The sequence below is a fragment of the Ictalurus furcatus genome, chromosome 12, assembly GCF_023375685.1.
Source record: "Ictalurus furcatus strain D&B chromosome 12, Billie_1.0, whole genome shotgun sequence".
Classification (NCBI taxonomy): domain Eukaryota; kingdom Metazoa; phylum Chordata; class Actinopteri; order Siluriformes; family Ictaluridae; genus Ictalurus; species Ictalurus furcatus.
In genome coordinates, this window is record NC_071266.1 from 26,498,459 (window position 1) to 26,504,965 (window position 6,507).

The 6,507-nt window shown below is 42.3% G+C and overlaps 1 protein-coding gene across 2 annotated transcripts in view; it reads right to left on the reverse strand.

Moving 5' to 3' along the window:
* LOC128616350 (myosin-9-like) overlaps positions 1 to 6,241 on the reverse strand; it is a 48,261-nt gene extending 42,020 nt beyond the window's left edge. For both annotated transcript variants that reach the window (XM_053638956.1, XM_053638955.1), the window contains exon 1: positions 6,041 to 6,241. The gene's annotated coding sequence lies outside the window, so the exon portion shown is untranslated. The remainder of the gene's footprint in view (positions 1 to 6,040) is intronic.
* Positions 6,242 to 6,507: the final 266 nt, after the last annotated feature.

Consider the following 6,507-nt stretch of genomic DNA (forward strand, 5'->3'; position numbering starts at 1 on the left):
CCCTACAAACATTCACCCACTCGAACCAGATATCATAATATCTCCACCATCTAGATCTATAAATAATAGAAAAAGAAAGAAGGAAGTAATAAAGAGGGGAGAGAAAGAGAAGAGGAGGCCCTAATGGAACCCTAAAGTAATGGCATCTTGTATATTAAAATAAATAAATAAACAGGCGAAGAGTTCTCATGTGTCTACGGTGGATGATGCGCTGCAGTGGACGAGCTGCATTACTGGAAGATCTGGACTGCACCATTTATTGGTCATTTCTCTGCCAGTGTCGCCTTTTATTTAAAAAGTTTAGCGGGCGTCACTAAATGTAAATCCGCTGTGCAGACAGCGTGCTTCGTGATATACGCTGACCGGCACTGTTCCTGTTAGTACGTAGAAAAAAAACGGCGTTACCGAAACGTTTGCGAATCTGATAGACCTTAGTTCAGCTCGACCTACGAAAACATTTCAAACACAAGTGTGCTGAAAGAAAGATCGATACACGAGGCTCAGTGGCTCGTCTACGCCGTGTCTCGTTACGCTAACTACATCCCGCGTGGACTATCTTGGCGCCGTGTTCTGAGAGGTCTGACTCACGCTGGCCTCGAGTGTTTGTGAACATGGCCCCTTGACTCGCATCCAAATGATCCTGCGTGTCCTTTAACATCGTGCCGTAAATGCCCCGGGGTATTTTAACAAGCTCTGCGCGCCCGTGGTGCTGTAACTGCAAGGACGTGCGCGAACCCTTATTCTGTTTACCTCGAGCACTGTACCGTACTGTTTAAAAAAGAAAGAGACAGCAGATGGGAAACGATTAACCTGCCTTTCTTTCAGCACCTAATCGCTGACAGTGCCGAGTGTCCCCGCCTACTCTCTCAACCTACTGTCCTTTCGTTCATCACATGCTGCATCGACGCTGACAGATTTACCAACCTGACGCTAAGGGGGGGAAAATAAATAAATATTTAAACCACATCTGGATTGGTGAGGGAGGGAGAGAGAAATGTAAACGGAGCAAAGAGAAGCGAGAGAAAGTGCTGGATTACTGTTAAGGCTGAGAAAAGTCAAAACAATAAAGGAGGCAGGATTCAAGTGGGTCACCGAGCCCCAGCGAGGATAAATCGCTCCAACTCGGACATAAAATCAGGTCAACTCCACACACACCCGCCCCAGGTGCACACGAGGAGCTGCATCAGAGCTAAAGCTTAGCAAAGACACGCTACATGCTTACCAGCACCACTGCTAGGCGCTAGCATGAAAAGCCCAGAAAATTACCTCAGAAATAAAAACTACAGGAAATAATAATAATAATAATAATAATAATAATGTGAAACAATGACAGAATGTACTTTCACTAACAGAACTTCACCTCAGCAACACGTTACAATAAAGCCAGTTATACACTTAGCGAACAGAAGATCACCAAACCAAGTGACGATAATGTAATAGCTTTATTTTAAACATGTACATACTCCTCGAACATCAGCTCACCAAGTCATGTTTATTATATAGCTAACAGTACCTCAGGAGCACTTCAGCCAGCTAGATGCTAAGCTAACGTTACTACACTAGTTAGCACACTTCTGTGTTGGCATGTATTAGCGAACGCTGCCTAATCAACACTTTAGACAGCTGGATAGTTAGCTAACTAAATAACGCTAACTGTTTAGCTAACATAGATACTTAGCCATTATAAAAACGCTAGTAGATTGGCGAACGTTAGCGAACATTACCTCATTAACACTACATCCAGCTAGATCTTTAATTAACATTAATGTAAATGCTAACATTACCTCAACACTTCATCCAGCTAGATCTTTAATTAACATTAATGTAAATGCTAACATTACCTCAACACTTCATCCAGCTAGATCTTTAATTAACATTAATGTAAATGCTAACATTACCTCAACACTTCATCCAGCTAGATCTTTAATTAACATTAATGTAAATGCTAACATTACCTCAACACTTCATCCAGCTAGATCTTTAATTAACATTAATGTAAATGCTAACATTACCTCAACACTTTATCCAGCTAGATCTTTAATTAACATTAATGTAAATGCTAACATTACCTCAACACTTTATCCAGCTAGATCTTTAATTAACATTAATGTAAATGCTAACATTACCTCAACACTTTATCCAGCTAGATCTTTAATTAACATTAATGTAAATGCTAACATTACCTCAACACTTTATCCAGCTAGATCTTTAATTAACATTAATGTAAATGCTAACATTACCTCAACACTTTATCCAGCTAGATCTTTAATTAACATTAATGTAAATGCTAACATTACCTCAACACTTTATCCAGCTAGATCTTTAATTAACATTAATGTAAATGCTAACATTACCTCAACACTTTATCCAGCTAGATCTTTAATTAACATTAATGTAAATGCTAACATTACCTCAACACTTTATCCAGCTAGCAATTATTCGTTTTCCAAACAACATTACCACAACTAGCTTGTATATAAAACTTAATCATGGGGGGGAGCACCACATTTTTCCCTCAGAAAACATTTCCAACAGCTAACATTCGACTAGCAGGAAACAGTTAGCATGTCTCCCACACTTTTACTGGAGTCGAGTCCATCAAAGTACATGTTTTTTAGCTTAGCTAGCGTAGATCACATGCTAATCTTCTATGCTGCGTATGGAGGCAATCTCTTATCAGCCAGTATGCCATGATGGAATACAAAAACACTATACAGTACATCAAGATGTACACACACACACACACACACACACACACACACAGAGGGGGTGAAGCTAAACGGATTTTAGTTAACAGATGGATCTATAAAACAAGTGTATAGAAAGTTATGACTCAACACAGGTTTCTGAGTCATTAGGTAACAATGTGGGAAAAGTACCTGATGCCCACGTGTGTGTGTGTGTGTGTGTGTGTGTGTGTGTATAAAATATATATTTAAAAAATGGCCCACTCTGAAGTCTCTAGAGAAAATATGATCTAAAGAAGGATGATGCAGGAATTATTTCCCATAATGTGGCACCGGATGAAAAAACAAAAAAAGAAAAGAAAATAAAGTCATGGATTTGATGCTAAACGCCTCCTACACGTCCCGCTCACGTGCCTCATGCATCACGCTGCACTCCAACAGATTTATTCAGAAGACGTTCGCAGGAACATTTCCACGTGAAGTGCGGTGCTCGTGAAACATCTCAAACCGAGTTGGCTGTAAACTGTATTCCATCGCACATACAAAAATAAACATCCGCGCAACTAAAGTCATTTCACAGTAACCAGTCAGGACAAAAGTAATGGCACCCTATAAGAGGACGACGTACGAAGGCCTCACTTATTAATGCTCGGTTGGCCTCCACGGACGAGACGGCACTTCGACTGTCGCGCCGCCGACGCGTGCTCTACGCGATAAAGGTTTCGCAGCCGTCGTCTTGACGTTAAATATGCTGAGGCCTTTGATCTCGTGCTTGCGATAGCAGACGTGCTGCACTACTGGAAGGTTTTTGTCGATGTGGAAATCAGACGTGCTGCGAAACTGGTCGCTTACAACTGATTAGCATAGAAAAAAAAAAAATCAATCAATCTGGGTTACCTAACCTTTTTAGTTTGAAAATATTTACACAGACGCAAGTTTGTAACGTTGGGATTTCTACATGCACCGGTGATGGTGGGATAAGGCATTATTTATTAGCTCATAGCTATTATTTCCTCATGGGTCCTGTTGCCTTTTTCCATCTCATTGCACAAACACACGCAGAGAGAGAGAGAGAAAAAGAGAGTTATTAGCCTCCCACTGCACAGCTACCCAACTTTCCTATGAGCTTCTATAGGGCAGGAAATGGTACACAGTATTTATGCCCATCAGCCTGGTTTTCTCGCTGAAACAGACACTTTTTTGTTACCACAAAAAAAGGAAGTGAAGGTGACTCTACAATTTTGGGTTTTTAAATAACAACCCGCTGGGGAAGCTGAGAAAACGCCTAGATGGAAAAAAGCAGATACCCAGTCCAAGTGATTAAAATTTTGTCACTGCTTGAAGCCAGAACACGGTAAGATTTGCCAAAAAGGCTGCAAACAACACTCATCGTATTTCAGCTCAGCACATCACACACACATGTATACATGAACTAACACAGACCTGTATCACAGTGCATTATGGGAGTACACGAGTGCTGATACAGTGCACTCGGCAGGACTAGCATGGATAAGCCATCACATACACACTTCTACACCAAGTAGGAGAAACACAGCGCACGTGTCAACCTATGAAGTAACAGCCCACAGGGATATGACCGGATCATTAATCCGGATTTCCCATAATGCATTATTGACGTGCTGCACTTAACATCGATAATGATGAGGCTCACCAAACGTGCATTCCTTTTAACCCTCAGAAGCCCGTTCCTCTCAAAACCGAGGTTCATGGCGGTAATTAGCTATGAGGACACCTCAGTCTGGAGTTCAGTGGTTTTGGAAAGGTTTTATTTTTATTGTTTGACCTCCAGGTTCCCTGATAACGTCGAGGCAGAATGCAGCCCAACACGTGGAAAAAAAAAGCTGCAAGCGGTAAGATTAAACGGTCCGATCTGACTCAGAGCAGTTTATGCAAGGGTGGAAGTATAACATAACGCAGATTAGAAATGAGTAATTAGTACATCATCTGGCATTGCGGACCATTGAATATCAACGTGGTCACTTTTCGGCAACGTGGATTAGAGCTGGGAGAAAAGAAGACATAATAATCGATGTCATAAGATACACTTTTCTGACATGTCATGACATCCATCCATCTATTTACCGTACCGCTTATCCTACACGGGGTCGCGGGTCGAGGGGAGCCTACCCCAGGGAACTCGGGGTGCGAGGCATTGGACACCCTGGACGGGGTGCCGATCCGTCACAGGGTTCAATCGCACACTATGGATCACTTGGAAACGCCAGTCAGACTACAACGCATGTTTTTGGACTGGGGGAGGAAACCGGAGTACCCGGAGGAAACCCTGAAGGATGGGGAGAACATGCAAGCTCCACCCACACAGGGTGGAGGCGGTATTTGAACCCCCAACCCCAGAGGAGCGAGGCAAACACGTGCTAACCACTAAAAAAAAATGAAAAGAAAAAAAATTTTGTTTTCCTTTCAGTGTTAAATTTTTTTACTAAATAAAAGCGTTATTTTTAAAAGATAAAATCACTTATTGATCGTCCTCCTACAATAGCGCATATATATATATATATATATATATATATATATATATATATATATATATATATACACACATACACACACACACACATACCCACACACCAAGGACATTTTAGACATCATGGCACCAAACGTAACACTGATTCAGTCTCTCTCTATACACACACACACACACACACACACACACACACAGTCCTGTGTGCACTGGGGAGAAAAGCTACGTCATAACCCAGATTGAGCACGAGAAAACAGGAAGTGAGGGGTAACGTCATCGCTCAGAGCCATATTGCATACACACATTTATATATGTATATAGTTATATCTGAGGGTAAATGTTCTTGAGGATGAAGTTTATAACCCGTATGAAGCACCGGGACTGCTCATGAACACTCTCCGCGAGCAGAAGTGTGCGTGACAGCTCGCGCTCGCGTCTCACATCCTCCATTTTTTTCCTCTCCTTGATGTGAACACTTCCGGTAAAGTTGCCTGCGCCTTTTATTTTCAATAATTTGGGCGAGTTTTCAGCCGGCTGCACTGTTCCACTCTTTCTGTTACACTGAGAGGAAGCGGAAACGGCGGAGAGAAGCGCGCATGAGCGCGCCGGGTCAAGCGGATTATTCGTGTTGTTTTGATATTTTATTCGATCGATTTATTTATTTATTTTCCTGCGCGGGTCGGGGGGTTAGTGTGCACTTGGTCCGTCCTTCCTGGTGTTGGGAGTTGCACTTGCACACAAAGCGGCCACATCGACCAAATCACAGGAGCGCGTGCACTGGGAACAGGTTTAAGCTGAAAAATAAATAAATAAACAGACAAACAAACAAACAAGTGATAGCCAGACTTACCTGCTTAATTGTTCTGTCCCAGGTGAAGAAGAGAAACGCAGTCGCCGGGTGGTGCTTTATCCGGGATCTCTCTTTTTCTCTCTTTCTCTGTCACACAGCGTCGCAAACTTCCTCCGTTCAGAGCTAGCGAGCGCCTCTCAGTCTCTTTCTTTCTCTTTTTCCCCCTCGCTCTCTCTCTCTCTCTCTCTCTCTTCCTGAACTGTAGAAGCGCAACTTGGCGTTGGGGTGCGGTCCTAAGTGGGGGGCGTGGCCTCACAGCGCACAAGCCTACCCTGTTTCATCTCCTCCAGCCAATCAGAAGCAAGTATTTCAACAATCCTCAAGGGGCGCGAGCCAATCGTGACAGCTGAAAAGTTTTAGTGTGACAGGACGGAATAATATATATATATATATATATATATATAGAGAGAGAGAGAGAGAGAGAGAGATAGATAATTTTTTTGTTGTTTGTTTTTTTAAAGTCTAAT